At 32.8% G+C, this 15995-nt stretch overlaps 1 protein-coding gene across 1 annotated transcript in view; it reads right to left on the bottom strand.

The window, feature by feature from the left end:
• LOC108732734 (facilitated trehalose transporter Tret1) overlaps positions 1–460 on the bottom strand; it is a 12481-nt gene extending 12021 nt beyond the window's left edge. Inside the window, exon 1 of the mRNA XM_025978474.1 lies at positions 195–460. The gene's annotated coding sequence lies outside the window, so the exon portion shown is untranslated. The remainder of the gene's footprint in view (positions 1–194) is intronic.
• Positions 461–15995: the final 15535 nt, after the last annotated feature.

Genomic DNA, 15995 nt, shown 5'->3' on the forward strand with positions numbered 1-15995 from the left:
TTTGTGTACTAAAATGTATATAAAGGCTTTTAGTTTATCAAATTAGATTATAATAATTACAGGGTATATAATAATCACAATTTTGAATAAATTCATAAAATAAAAAAAAAGAAACAAAAATAGAAATACATATTTTTTTACTAGATATTTATGCTATTTATTATTATTAATTAAAAAAAGTAGTAAAAACTTACCTGTTATTTACCGAAATCACAAAAAATTAAATATAGATAATACAGGCACGACACTTGTTAATGACTTCTTTTCAGTTACATATTTGTCGCGTTTATATTGTAAAGCACTGCTAACTATTGTTTATAGGTACATACATATATTGCTTATATATATCTGTGATCAAAAAGTGAACCACGATTGGTTACTGATGATAACACGTTTGTCTTTTACATCTTATTCGACCCGGTGGATTTTCATTACTGATTATATTCATTCAACTGTCCCGCCATTTACTGGGTACCCAGTGCAATAATACTACACCTAGTACTCCCACTACGTATCAAAGTCAGCCAGGCTTTTATTATATACAGAAGTATCAAAAACTTTTACACTTCTATTACCATTAATTAGACTTCTGCCACCGAACGAAAGTGATAACATTTAAATATTATTGAATTGTATCATAACGTTTCCGTCAAATACGGGTTGTTGTTATGGTTTATGATTATTTATTGTTGAGAGCTTGGTTTTATTATGAAAGTACCAGAATGTTTACTATTTTATTGTTAATAAATAAATGAACTAATTACATATTGTTCTTTTGGCTAACTAGAGTATAACACCTAAAACTATTTGTAATATACTTACTGTCCTACATGTTATTGATTGATTATTAGAAGTTGTTTAGTTAGATCATTACATTATTAAAGATAGTAGTCTGCAACCCCTACATTTTTATACATTTTATGTCGTAGTTCTAATAAAAAATTATTATTAGCAATTATTCTCGGAATATAACATCTACCTAATTTACTTCTTCAAGAAATTCTGTACAAAGTTTTATAAAAAATATTAAATTCGTGGGGTTATTGAATTTGTCTTACGAAAAATAATACAGTTTCAAAATTGATTGATAAAAGCTAAAATTTTAATTATCGACAAACATTTTAATGAATAAATTTAATTGCTCTTATCACTTGGTGCGATTTTTGAATTAATTAATTAAAACTTCTGAGAAATTTATAACAGATAAATACCTAATTTATTGACACATGAAGAAGAATCACGCGATTTATGTATATATAATAGGTAAGTATATACTGGTATGAAAGGAAAGCAAAAGTTAGGGAAAGATAGAATATAAAGATAGGAGACGAAAAATTAAAAGAAGTGGCTGATTTTAGGTATCTAGGATAAGTCAGGACGGAAGGAGTAGTAGGGAAATAAAGCAGAGGATAGCGCAGGTCGAGTCACTTCTATGCTCTCTACGGTTAATTTAGAAATTCGGAAAAGATTGTTAAAGGTGTATGGGTGCGAAAAGAAAAAGTTAGAAGTGTTTGAAATATGGTGTTACAGGCGAATGATGATACCGTGGATAAAAGTTAGAAATGTAGTAGCATTAGGTATTAGTAGGCATTGTGGAAGTCACTTCTCAGGCATGAAGGGCTAGTCAGAGACATATTAGAGTAGAGATGGACCTAGATTAGATTACTGTTCACAAATAGTCAAGGATGTGGGATTTTCTAGCTTTAGGAAAATCCAAAGATTAGCTCAGGATAGAAAAAAAGTGGAAGTGCAGTCTTAGGACTGATAACCTTTTGATGATGATGATGTTGATGATGAGGTATATCAGTTGGCTTTTAGTCGAAGACTGGTCACTTATGTATTTAAAGTGCCATGCAATATTTCAACCTTTCCGGAAACTTCCTGAAAATTTCAAAAACCGAGAAAAACTGGTCCTGGAACATTCCTATGACAAATTTACAATTTTCGCATTATTTCATTTACTTGTGCTATAAGACTTTGTTTCTTGACAAATCTCATGATTCTAAGTCATCGAAAAGTACCCTACAGGTTTTTATACCCTTGTGACTGTCAAAATATGCCACACAAACGGTCGTATCTTTTGATTACGTTAACTTAGAAGTTTAATTTTTTCACAACTCTAAGAGATTGCAGACTTGAGTACATGTTTGATATTAATTTTAACTTGATATATCTCCACGCGTTCCCGAGAAAAAGGCTCTTGACACACAGACAGACAGATAACGAAATGGTTCTTTAAGGGTTCTTTTACTCTTTTGAGGGGTTATTTTTTCCTTTTGAGATACGGGGCCCTAAAAAACGCAAAGGGTACAGGAATTTTTGTGTAATTACATTGCAGAAAAACACTTTTACCAGGTAGTGAAAACAACATCCGCTTTGGATCATTGTGTTTAATTTATTTATTGTACGCATTATACAATATCGTATCATGTCTTTATTCATGTACGCTCTCTTGCCATTTCACATAGTAATTAATTTGTTATTTTGTTGTCGTTACATTATGTGATTATTAAATAAAGGAAGCATGTTTTTTGTCGAGTGTCTTAAAGGTCATTGACATGCTTAAGCTTTTTCTTCCTACTTTTTCGACGGCTTTAATTTTTTTAATCGATTATTGTTCGGACCAAGCTGATTAAGCACCTACTAGATTCTTGTCGATTGGAGATTAAGAAATATAGGAAAGAAAAAGTTTCATTTGTGTTGAAGGGACTTTTGAAACAATCCGTTTTAATTTTTACTATGTATAATACAGTAAAAGCTCTTTATTACGCTTATAAGCTTTATGCAAGGGTTTAAAAAATTTGGTGTTTTTTCTTGTTTTGAATTTTGAAATTAATCCACTCTGTTACATCTTTTATAAAAGTCGCCTCGGCACGAGTCAAAGATGCCGGACGATACATTAAGGGGATTCAGTAGTACACGCGCCGTAAAAAACATGATTATCGGTTCTACATATCATGAGTGTAATGTTTGGAACACAGGTTTGAAATTTTGTAATAATATAGATGAAGCTTTGTTCTAAAGTCTGTCGAAAGCCATTTTTTAATTTTTTAATTTCTACTGGAAATACGTGTCCTACAAGAAGCATCAACTTTAAGCACTTGTAAAAGCTTTTAATGACCATATTATTGAAAACCAAAAACGTACCGAGTTAGTGAGAACCTTTGTCTGTTACCATACGAAAAATTAGGTATTTATCTCGCAGCGTTAAATNAGCCATTTTTTAATTTTTTAATTTCTACTGGAAATACGTGTCCTACAAGAAGCATCAAGTTTAAGCACTTGTAAAATCTTTTAATGACCATATTATTGAAAACCAAAAACGTACCGAGTTAGTGTAAACCTTTGTCTGTTACCATACAAAAAATCACATATTTATCTCGTAGCGTTAAATCACAATGTTTATGATAGAAACTTAGATTTTCGGAAAAATTCACACTAGGCGCGAGCTGTCTATTGCGATCAATCTCCTTAATAAATGACACCGAATCTTTTTCTGTTTACCTATTGTTTCCGTGAATAATGAAATTTTTAGCCGCGAATACAGGAACTGGGTTGCAATTTTTGCGAATAATGAAAACGCGAATAGGGAAACCGTGAGTAAGGAACATTTACTGTACATATTAAAACACTTGGTACTGCGTTGAGCTAAAAATCTCAAAAGTTCTCGATATGGTCAAAGTTATAGATATTTTTGCAACTTCCACATAATTTTGCATTGAGTAATTGAATTAAATGTAGGCCAGCAAATAGACCAGAACTTTCAATGCATGATCTATGAGCCAACTGGGCTCAATCGCAGGTTATAGTTTATATTAATTTCTCTGATTGTTTTACCACAACTTACCAAGATACTTACTTTAACAATTATTCAAAAATAAACTGTTTATTACAGGTTATTCCGAAGTTTCACAAATATGTAGTGTTACGATGAATTTACGATTTCCGACTAAGTACCTACTAAAATTTGTAAATACAAAAAATAGTTGCTTTCGAAGAAAAAAAATTAAATTCTTTCACAACAAATAAATACAAACATAATATGTCCTACGTTTCCTAGAGTTATACATTTTCGAAGAAAATGAAAATTGTTTTTTTCCGTTTTCGTTTTTATGATCTGATAGGTACTAACTAACAGTGAAATTGTGCTAAAATAGTTTCAACTTTATATGCACACGTTTACCAAAATCAGAAGTACATACAGACATTACATTATAAAATTATTTGCTAATTATTAACCTCTACATGCACCTCCTGGTCAATACGAAGTCAAAACGAAATTAGAAAATTTAAATATCATTTTTTTATTTTGAATGTAGCTATAGGACCAATCTTTAATTAAAAATCATTAATCTTACGGATTCGAAAAAGGAACAGGTCGAGTTTAAGTTAAACGGTAATTATCTATCCAAATTTGGATGGGTTCAACTAGTATAACAGTGTGATAAATGTATGTGTTTCTTTGGATTTCATAAAGAATTAGGTGATAAGTCGATTTATTGGCTTCATACTCGGAACCGGAACATCTTATTTACTTTCTCCATTCGCTAAAGTTTTAGCAGTAAAGGTGTACATTTAAAAGTATTTGTTTAAACTATTAAGATAAATAAATGGAATACATATTTATTCACGTGTCGTATTATAGGTAATTCCAAATTCTGACAGTCATGTGACGAAGCCAAATCAAATTTCACGGCCACTTAAACTTCCTTTCTTATTTCAACCCTGTATTACTTAACATATCTACACATACCTTTGACTTTATTTAACCTAAGTAGAGGTTACACGTTACACTAGATTATAAAATCAAAGTTCTTCGCAGTTTGCAAAGCGTTTAAAAAGTACTTAATTCATGTTTATGTGCATAATAAAATTCGGTTATATAATGCAATTATTTACGTAATCCTTATTAAATTCTAATCATGTAGTCGGGATATTACTTTATATTGGTGCATATAAAATTTTTATTATTAACAAAGTTACCTATAATTCTTTTGTGCGCGTTAAGAGTAAAAGTTTAGTAATGCAACGGAAGCTGAACCACAGCAAATGCGCGCGCAACAGGAAACGGAAGTGCGCGTGAAAAGCTAACGATAATACAGCAGCGGCGTGACTGCGAAGGCGACTGAAGTTCCAACACGGAACTGATGACTCTGGTCTCGGCGATTACCATTCCAAAACCAGGTTTCACGGCCTCATAAGGGTTATGTGTGAATAATGTTCCCGTTTTCAGCTGCAAGGGTTGGTTTCAAGGAGTTAAAAGACTATCGCCCTAAACGAGCTTATATAAAGAGGCAGTGAAGGTGTTAATTGAGGTGAAAGCTTCAAAAGACACCCTCTGAGGAGGAGGGGTAGTGTCGGATTCGCCGAAGCGCCTAGCTACTAAAACCCATCCTCGAATAGGGAGATCAACCCGAAGGTTATATATCCCAGGGAAGATTCGTTGGGAAGGTTAGGAAAGGGGAGAAGATTGAGGTGGGACACCGATTTTCATCCACATCATTCCTCCTCCCCAAAACTCTCCCTCTCTCTACTCAATCATCTCCTCTTTTCCAGCCTTCCCAACGAACCTTCCCTGGGTTGATTTCTCTACTTAATGAGGGGTTTTAGTCAGTAGGCGTTTCGGCGAATCCGACACTACCTCCCTTCTGGGGGTGTGTTATGATGATTTCCCTTCCTCGAGGAAAAATGTTACAAAAAATGTGTTAATTGAGTTAGAACTTTACAGAATGTCATATATTTTTCCTGAATGCTCTACATTTACTGGACTCGAGAATGTTTTTAGAATTTTCTAGAAGGTTCGGGAACGTTCCAGAATGATAACTAATTTTCCGGCTTGCAAGTAAATAACTTATATCAGGCGTACATGAAAAGGTACATATAGGAATTTTGTCTCTGAATACTTTTCTGAAGTTACCGTTATTATACCATAAAACCAACAAAAAGCAAATCCAGTGTGAATTCTTTATAACGAAACTCAAGGAATCGAGTGTTTTATTACGTTGTTGAGAGTTTTAAGCAACGATAACAACTGATAATTAAAAAACTACCTGGCGTCGAGCAGACAACAGATGAAAAACTAATTATTATCTATAAAAAAAAAAGGAAATGAGAAGATAAGAAAGTACAAATTACGACTTATTTATTTGAATCTAATGTGTAATTGGTTTCTTTTGTTTTGCACTCCAAAACAATGAAATTGTTGATGTGTAATCACTAACATTTCATAGAACGGTCGGTAAAAATATTAAAAAGATTATAAACAATTTTGTGATTAAATTGCACTTAATATGTCATTTATCAGCAGGCATGCAGGTAATCTCATGATTTACGTAGAAGATTTTGTAAAATTATAATAGACTTAGAAGTATTTGCATATAGTTTACATAATACGAAACAGCATCATCTTATGTTAATAAAACTGAAAATGCGCCACTTTGTAGTCCCGGTCCATTAGCAATTATTAAAGAATAATCCCATGGATTATAATTCCTAGAATGATCCATAGACATACGTATTAGTGTTTGTTCAGTGATTATACATACTGTTAATTAATTTATAATGACTACTTCAGTTGCCTTATTTTTAACAATTCCCATTGTATCTTATCTTTTCGTGATCATCACATTATACATATGTTTAATTGGAAGAATCGCACATCATAGCTGCTGCTACGGATCCCTCAATCAATTAAAATCCACAATAATTAGATAAGTAGCTATAATTAATTTATAAATCATATAACACTTTAATGCAGTCATTTCTTTTTGACGTAAAACTACGCTTTGCTTCGCTTTATTATAAGACGTTAAACGTGACAGCGAAAACATGTTTTCTACACATACAGTAGGCCGTGAGGGGCGGTACAAGCCGCCCCATTACATCAGCCTCAGAAGTCTTTCATAATCATTTTAGGAAGTTGAAAATGTGACATCGAAGACATGTACCCTACACTTTCAAAGCTTGTATCCTACAATCAGTGGCGTATTTACCTTAGGGTCTGGGATGCTATGACTTGGGGCAGTAGGCTACAAGGGTAGGTGCAAGCAGCCCCATGTGCTCAGCTTTGGACGTCTTAAAAGTTAAAAATTCGGCAACGAAAACATATCTTAGGACCATGGGGACCATGAATCGGGGCAGCCTGCTAGGGGATGTATAAACCACCCCATTATATCAGCTTCAGACGTCTTTCATAATCATTATGAGAAGTTAAAAATGCGACATCAAAAATATATTGCTTACACGTTCAAATATAATATTTACAGTCAGTGAGCATGGGGACCATGACTAGGGGTAACAGACTATGAGGGTAGATGCGAGGCGCCCCTTGCAGCCTACATTTGGGGCTTTTTATAATCGTTACCTGTTTACAGTTTACAGACTAAATTATTATAAAATCAATTTAATTTCTTATTCCTTCAAAAGTAAGGATTATCTTTTTATTCGGATTTAAGGATATTATAAAAATGTGGTCAACCAGGCCGAAAGTTTGGAAATAACCAAGTTGCTTTCGCCGTTTTCCAGAATCTGTAGAAAAGAATAACGAACAACTAAAACTATGAAAAAATAATAATAGAGACTTTTTTTCATCTTAAAATTAAGTTGTGTCACATACCAGTTTTTTTATTAAATAATAAGATGGTTATGTAAAGAACTGATGAAAATGAGTATTTAATATGTGTTACGTTAACAGTCATTCAAAAAAAATGCGACTGTCTCAATTATTTTCTAAGTGTTTGTACAAACCATATAATGAATTAAAGAAAAATGATAAAAAACATGTTAAAAATCAATTTATTAAAACAGTTCTTAATTTCCCAGAAATATTGCAAGTTGACACAAAATTAAACGCTAAAAGCGGCAATTTATTAACGTTCTATTACTAATATACAAAAGTGCTAACACTTTTTCTGCATATATTAACGCTAACATTAATAGCAAACATCCTTAGAAGAAAGCAGTAAGGTATATGTACTTATGACGAATTAGTAGAGATTGTAGGTTTGCATTTGTCGGAAACTATAGTAATTGAAACTAATACATGATATAACTCATTTTGTATTCCTTTATTCTAATTTCTGAAATATTCTAAACGGGTTGGACAAGTAAGGTGACTATTACTTTTTACCACACAATGGAAGTATTATGTCATAGACCAATTGACAAAAGATTTTTGTAACATTCCTATTTCGCTAAGATGTCCAATAAAGTGCAGGAAGTTTAAAATAGTTCTTGTATTTCCTCAATTCTTTTACAATGCGGTGGACGTTATCTAGGAAGGTAATTTAAAAAAAAAAAACAGGAAGGCGCTGTTTTTGACTGGCAATTAGCTAAACAATTATGTATGTCCATAGGTAATTGCTAATTTGACGATCTAGTCTTTCATGGTTCATTTATCAAGTCATTCAATTAATTTTTAGGCGATTGTACAAACGAATCAAATAAAAATCAAACAAGAATTAATATTGGTAGTTCTTTTAAGACAAGAAAAATGGCAATTGTTTTAGAAAACATATCGAGAGTGTCATTCTTATTTTGAGCGGTTGTACCTATAATTTTGTACTTCAGGAAATTCTTGTTTTATTATAATAACAGTTGACATTGTGTCGCACAATTCATATTTCATTCTTTAAGGGTCTGAAAATTTTATTCAATAATTAGAATAAGGACATATTTTAGATATTTAAGGATATAACAACAATTATTATACTCTTAAAAAAGTTTTTATGGCCTAAACAATTGTCAGCTGTTCTACTGAATATACTTGTTAAAGTTTTTTGCGTTATTGTGCATTTTTACGTATTTAATTGTAATATTTTAAAAATTCCTCGACTTCCTCGCCGAACTATGTAAACAAAAGTGTGAAACATCAAATTACAAATTATCTTGCAATTTATGAATTAAAATATCCGCGTGACGGTCACGCGACCTTTGAGCAGACCTAAACGGTCAATTTTGGTCGGCTTGAATCACTTGTTAAGCGCGTTGAGTGAACAGGAAATTGGGGTAGCAACTTCTACCAATTTGTTTGACGCATCGCTAGAAAATTTGTCACTAATTTGCCTACCGCCGAACTACTGGCGTGATTGCGACATATCTCTACTCAATCACCAAAATGGTAAAGAACAATAAAAGGTAAAGGTCTAGATGATGGCCATAAAATGTTAAAGGGGTTTGACGAGGGTGGGGGGGGGTCGAAAGAGGAGGTCTCCCCCACCACTGTACCATAAAAAGTTCGTGGCGGTCTCACCCCCATAAAAAGTTATGGGGGTTCAAAGTTAAGAAACATTTCTAGGCATGTAAATATTCATATAGTCATTCTTAAACAATATTGAAAGGTAAAACTAATGAAAAATACATAAAAATATTGAGAAAGTTATATAAAACATTGTTTAAATAGCTTTATCAATAGGGTAGGTTAGGTTAGGTTAGGTTAGGTTAGGTTATGTTATCGGGTTTTGTTCAAGTGACCACCCTCTTTCGATACCCCACCTCCACCCGCTTTTTTTATTGAATTTTATTTGAATTATAGTGTATGAAAATTGTCAAAATAATCAACTTTCAACCCCCATAACTTTTTAAGGGGATGAGATCACCGCAATTTTTTTATGGGGTTTTACTCAGATGACTACCCTCTTTCGATCCCCCCTCCCTCTTTCGATCCCCCTACCCCCACCCCCATCTAACCCCCATAACTTTTATGGGGGTGAGACCGCCACGAACTTTTTATGGTACAGTGGTAGGCGAGACCTCCTCTTTCGATCCCAAAATGATTTTAACACAATTATTATAAGCGATACAGTTGACCTACAATGTTTAAGGCTGATCTAAGATTTTTATAACAAACAACTGTTGTCCTCGGATATTTTTTATCGGTTTATTTTACAAAAATTTAACATCACTTTTTAGTGGCAGGTATTTCGTTTGAACGAAATCAATCAATTCACACTTATCGCTTAGTTTACTTTCTATCTCAGCAGCAGATACTCGACGGGCGTTTAACTACTGATGAATGTTTACTGCTGTAGATCCTTCCGCCGGCTTTTTCCTATGTATCTGGGCTAAGGTCAACGTCTTAACAAAACAGAACACATGTTAAAACAACAATCTACAATCGAAAAGAGTAAACGAATGTGTCGATTTAAACTTATCAAGATTGCTGTTCTGTCTGTCTGTACTGTGCGAGTGTTATCGCCTGTGGTGTACGGAAAGTGTAAAATGCAAAAAAAAAACTTTCCAATAATCAAATGAGCGACAATTAACCTTGATACACGTATAGCGACGTGGCCAGTTGTAGTATGGTCAGTTAATTCGGTTGTCTTGATCTTGATATCAAAGTTGAATTATAATTTGTGGCAAAAATTCGTCAACGGTTTAGTAAGATATTGAACTTCATGACCTTGGTTTAGACTGAAATCATTAATAAGTTTATAAAATCTAGTCTTTCAGTTTGAGTTTTTAGGCCAATATATCGGAAGATTATGATTGATTCCTCGGCATCTTCGGAAGTTGTTGCAATGAGGATAGATAACTAAATAAATGAAATCTGCTGAAGATGCTAAAAACGGGCGAAATCCGGTTAAGAAAAGTGCTCATCATCATCATAAGGTCGTCAGTTCTAAGACTGGTTGGACACGCACCTAGAACATCCCACATCTTTAACTATTTGTGAACAGTAATCTAATCTAGGTCTAGAAAATTGCTAAATTCTTTTAATAAATTTTTTTCCATGCCGATACCTAATCGCCGTCTGGAGATTAAAAAATTCGAACTGAAGTGCTTTAACGTCAAAAAATGATCCCAAAAGCCTTAGCTGACAAAGTCTTTTGTTCCAACTATTTATTGAATCAGAAAATTAAATTATTCTAAGATAAAAACGTCATAATGATGAGATAATCTTATTTTTTTTTTTGCTTTAGATACGAACTACAATTGTATTTAAAGTAGTTCGCAAGATAGCGAGATAACTTTACGAAAATTTTTACCTGAATCAAACTTATTTCCTTTTAAAAGAATGTGAGTCAAAAATAAAATTATTCGAAGATAAAAACATCACAATATGATGAGATAATCTTAATTTTTTGCTTTAGATACGAAATACAATTGTATTTGAAATAGTTGGCAAGATACAAATTTTATCAAAATTTTTACCTGTACTTAGTTTATTTCCTTTTAAAAGAAAGAGTAGGAATTAATTCAGAAGTATGATAATAATAAAGCAATAAAAACACACCTCGAAAATCAATTCTTTTTTCACATTTTTTTGAGTTATAATCCATAATGCCAAGCTCGTTTTTTCCATTTTTCTCTTTGGTATAATCCGAGCAGAGGTCTAAAAAGAATTGAATAACGCTCCTGGCAGTAACCATAAGAAAAATTAATTATTACAGTTACTATTTACAATGATGGTAGCATGTACTTGATCGTTTGTTATTCGCACTTGAGAATTATTTTCCTAAAAGTTAAATTTTAAAGAATTTTTAACGAATTACATTGAATTGCGGTTGGAAAACCAAATCGCACTTCTCCGATATTCATTTCGTTATTGACCCGGTTTATAAAGATCATAAACGTCTTTAATGTATGCCGTTCATGATGAATAAGGCCTTAAATAACTACTTTAGCACCTGCAACCGCATAAAAAATTACTATTGTTGTTTTAATGAACTTTTGAAGAACGTTTTTGCATATTTTACATTCGTATGTACGTACGTTTCTATCTGAACTTCAAGATTATCCTTCATACAGGACACAATAATGTCGACCCCCATTATCCAACATGGTTGTTTCTAATACTTGAAGAATTTGAAGCAAATTCATTAGCTAGCATGACAATTACTAAGAAAACCAATATCTTTCGAGAAGTTTTCGACGTAGTACAATTGGATTAAATAAATATCTTTTTTAGACCCATTCGCTACCAAAAGCTGCAAATTTAGATGGGTTACTGTGCTGATCCATGCGTTGTCTTGCAAAATTATATCAAAAAATTTTAGACAAGCTTAAGCCAAGAGTTTTAAGTCTGATTCATACAATCGCTCTACTCAAAGTCAATTATATATGTACCGCGGTTAATTGACTCGACCCTGACTTGACTGTTTCTTATAGTATGATACAATCATATAATTTAATATTTTACTTAACTGTCATCGGACTAAGTCACAGAACGGTTTGTACTACTGACTACAGTTAAGTAAAGTATCACGGCATTAACTTCATATGTCAGTATTCATCTCGTAAGGAACAGTCAAGTCAAAGTCCAATCAATTAACCGCGACTTTTCTTCCAAGTGGAAAATTATCTGACTGTGACTAAACCGTGACTTGACTGATAGTGTGAATCGGTTTTTGGGAACGGTCAACTCAAATAAAATGCAATTAAAACTATCAGTGAAGTCATGGTCAGATCAGAATATGGTTGGGGAGAAATACCATGGCTAATTGACTAAACCGTGACGTGACTTGACCACTCATTATAGTATCAATACTGTTATATAGTATAATATTTTACTTGACTGTGACCGAACCGATTCATACTAACGACTAAGTCACGAACCGATTATTACTGTCGGTCAAGTCACGGTCTTTGTCAAAAATACGTATCGCGGTTAATTGACTGGACCCTAACGTGACTTGACCGTTTCTTGTAGTATGATATAGTCATATAATTTAATATTTTACTTGACTGTCATCAGATGAAGTCACAGTCCGGTTCGTACTATTAGTCACAGTTAAGTAAAGTATTACAGCATACACTTCATAGGTCATAAGTCAAGAGCATAGTTAATTAGCTGCGACTTTTCTTCCCAACGAAAATTTATCTGACTGTGACTCGACCGTGACTTGACCGATAGTATGAATCGGGCTTCGGGAACGGTCAACTCAATTAAAATGCAGTTGAAACTATCTGTCAAGTCATGGTCAAATCAAAATATCATTGAGGTGAAGTACCATGGTTAATTGACTATACCGTGGCTTAACATGACTACACCTTATAGTATGAATGCTGTCATATAGTATAATATTTTAACTGACTGTGATCGAACCGATTCACACTAATGAGCAAGTCACGGACCGATTCATAGTCTTGGTTAAGTCACGGTCTGGTCTCAATCAAAATATTTTGTTTTATGAAAAGTTTAGATAGTAAAATAACTTTATTGATTAGGTACTACCTCTTACAAATCACTTCAAACTTACTTTATTATTTTTTCTTTCAATAAATTTATTAAATTAGCTTTGTACTTTTAATATTGCATATTTTAATGTTTTTTTTTTGTTTTATTGTTTACGATTCTTAACCTCTATAGTAGTTCATTAACATCGTGTTAATAAGTAGCGAAGATATTGCGATAGCGGAGTGTGTGACCTTAGCGGTATAATAATGGTCTAAAACTATGAATAAACAACAACAACGGTTTCATATCAGACTCGATCGATATATTGTATCCTTCGTCATCGATTATCGAACTTTTATTGTTATCTATCTATGCCTTCCGTTATATTAGTCTTCCTGTATTAATTCACTTTTCAACCGCTTCACATCGAGAAGTTTTATTACTAGGAAGTTGTAAGTGAGAAAGTATTTATAAAAAAATCGGCCTCGCACGGACATATACATGTATGTATGTACATGTTTGATAAGTGGATATATACATTTTTCATCGATGTAGTTGTTTAGTTGTTATTGCAATTTCTGTATACGTTGCCAATTCACGTCCAGGGTCGGCTTCGAATGTTTTTGTCTCTTAATCACCCTGCTTTACTCACCATGAGCTAAATGCCACTAAAAAGCAAAAAGCCTCCCCTTCTAAAATTTTCCTATCAGTGGCTTTATAGGATTTAATTAGCCTGTAAAAGAGTCCCTTTCAAGAAACATAACCTTAAATCAATCTCAAACTATTCGACTTCCTTTTATTGTGTGACATGTTCTTTTCCTTGCGAAATTAGAAACGCAAAAAGAACTATTTGCTGCTTAGGTATTGCAGAATTTCGTTATTTCTTTGGTCATTAAAATTTTTCTCATTTAGTCAAATAAAAAACAAACACTATGATGGCAACACTTTATTCATCGTTTAACATTTACGTACCTAGGTACTATTGGTACTTTTTTCACACTTTAAATGAATAATATGTGTAATTAATATGCAATGAAATAAATCCATTATTCTCCTTTATATTGGCGCAATAATAATTATTTAAACTATGTGCTCTACTAGGCCTAGATAANTTAAAACAGTTCGAAATTTCCCAGAAATATTGCAAGTTGACACAAAATTAAACGCTAAAAGCGGCAATTTATTAACGTTCTATTACTAATATACAAAAGTGCTAACACTTTTTCTGCATATATTAACGCTAACATTAATAGCAAACATCCTTAGAAGAAAGCAGTAAGGTATATGTACTTATGACGAATTAGTAGAGATTGTAGGTTTGCATTTGTCGGAAACTATAGTAATTGAAACTAATACATGATATAACTCATTTTGTATTCCTTTATTCTAATTTCTGAAATATTCTAAACGGGTTGGACAAGTAAGGTGACTATTACTTTTTACCACACAATGGAAGTATTATGTCATAGACCAATTGACAAAAGATTTTTGTAACATTCCTATTTCGCTAAGATGTCCAATAAAGTGCAGGAAGTTTAAAATAGTTCTTGTATTTCCTCAATTCTTTTACAATGCGGTGGACGTTATCTAGGAAGGTAATTTAAAAAAAAAAAACAGGAAGGCGCTGTTTTTGACTGGCAATTAGCTAAACAATTATGTATGTCCATAGGTAATTGCTAATTTGACGATCTAGTCTTTCATGGTTCATTTATCAAGTCATTCAATTAATTTTTAGGCGATTGTACAAACGAATCAAATAAAAATCAAACAAGAATTAATATTGGTAGTTCTTTTAAGACAAGAAAAATGGCAATTGTTTTAGAAAACATATCGAGAGTGTCATTCTTATTTTGAGCGGTTGTACCTATAATTTTGTACTTCAGGAAATTCTTGTTTTATTATAATAACAGTTGACATTGTGTCGCACAATTCATATTTCATTCTTTAAGGGTCTGAAAATTTTATTCAATAATTAGAATAAGGACATATTTTAGATATTTAAGGATATAACAACAATTATTATACTCTTAAAAAAGTTTTTATGGCCTAAACAATTGTCAGCTGTTCTACTGAATATACTTGTTAAAGTTTTTTGCGTTATTGTGCATTTTTACGTATTTAATTGTAATATTTTAAAAATTCCTCGACTTCCTCGCCGAACTATGTAAACAAAAGTGTGAAACATCAAATTACAAATTATCTTGCAATTTATGAATTAAAATATCCGCGTGACGGTCACGCGACCTTTGAGCAGACCTAAACGGTCAATTTTGGTCGGCTTGAATCACTTGTTAAGCGCGTTGAGTGAACAGGAAATTGGGGTAGCAACTTCTACCAATTTGTTTGACGCATCGCTAGAAAATTTGTCACTAATTTGCCTACCGCCGAACTACTGGCGTGATTGCGACATATCTCTACTCAATCACCAAAATGGTAAAGAACAATAAAAGGTAAAGGTCTAGATGATGGCCATAAAATGTTAAAGGGGTTTGACGAGGGTGGGGGGGGGTCGAAAGAGGAGGTCTCCCCCACCACTGTACCATAAAAAGTTCGTGGCGGTCTCACCCCCATAAAAAGTTATGGGGGTTCAAAGTTAAGAAACATTTCTAGGCATGTAAATATTCATATAGTCATTCTTAAACAATATTGAAAGGTAAAACTAATGAAAAATACATAAAAATATTGAGAAAGTTATATAAAACATTGTTTAAATAGCTTTATCAATAGGGTAGGTTAGGTTAGGTTAGGTTAGGTTAGGTTATGTTATCGGGTTTTGTTCAAGTGACCACCCTCTTTCGATCCCCCACCTCCACCCGCTTGAAAATATTTTTTTTATTTGAATTGTAGTGTATGAAAATTGTCAAAATAATCAACTTTC

Source organism: Agrilus planipennis, unplaced genomic scaffold (genome assembly GCF_000699045.2).
Source record: "Agrilus planipennis isolate EAB-ADULT unplaced genomic scaffold, Apla_2.0 scaffold6, whole genome shotgun sequence".
NCBI lineage: Eukaryota > Metazoa > Arthropoda > Insecta > Coleoptera > Buprestidae > Agrilus > Agrilus planipennis.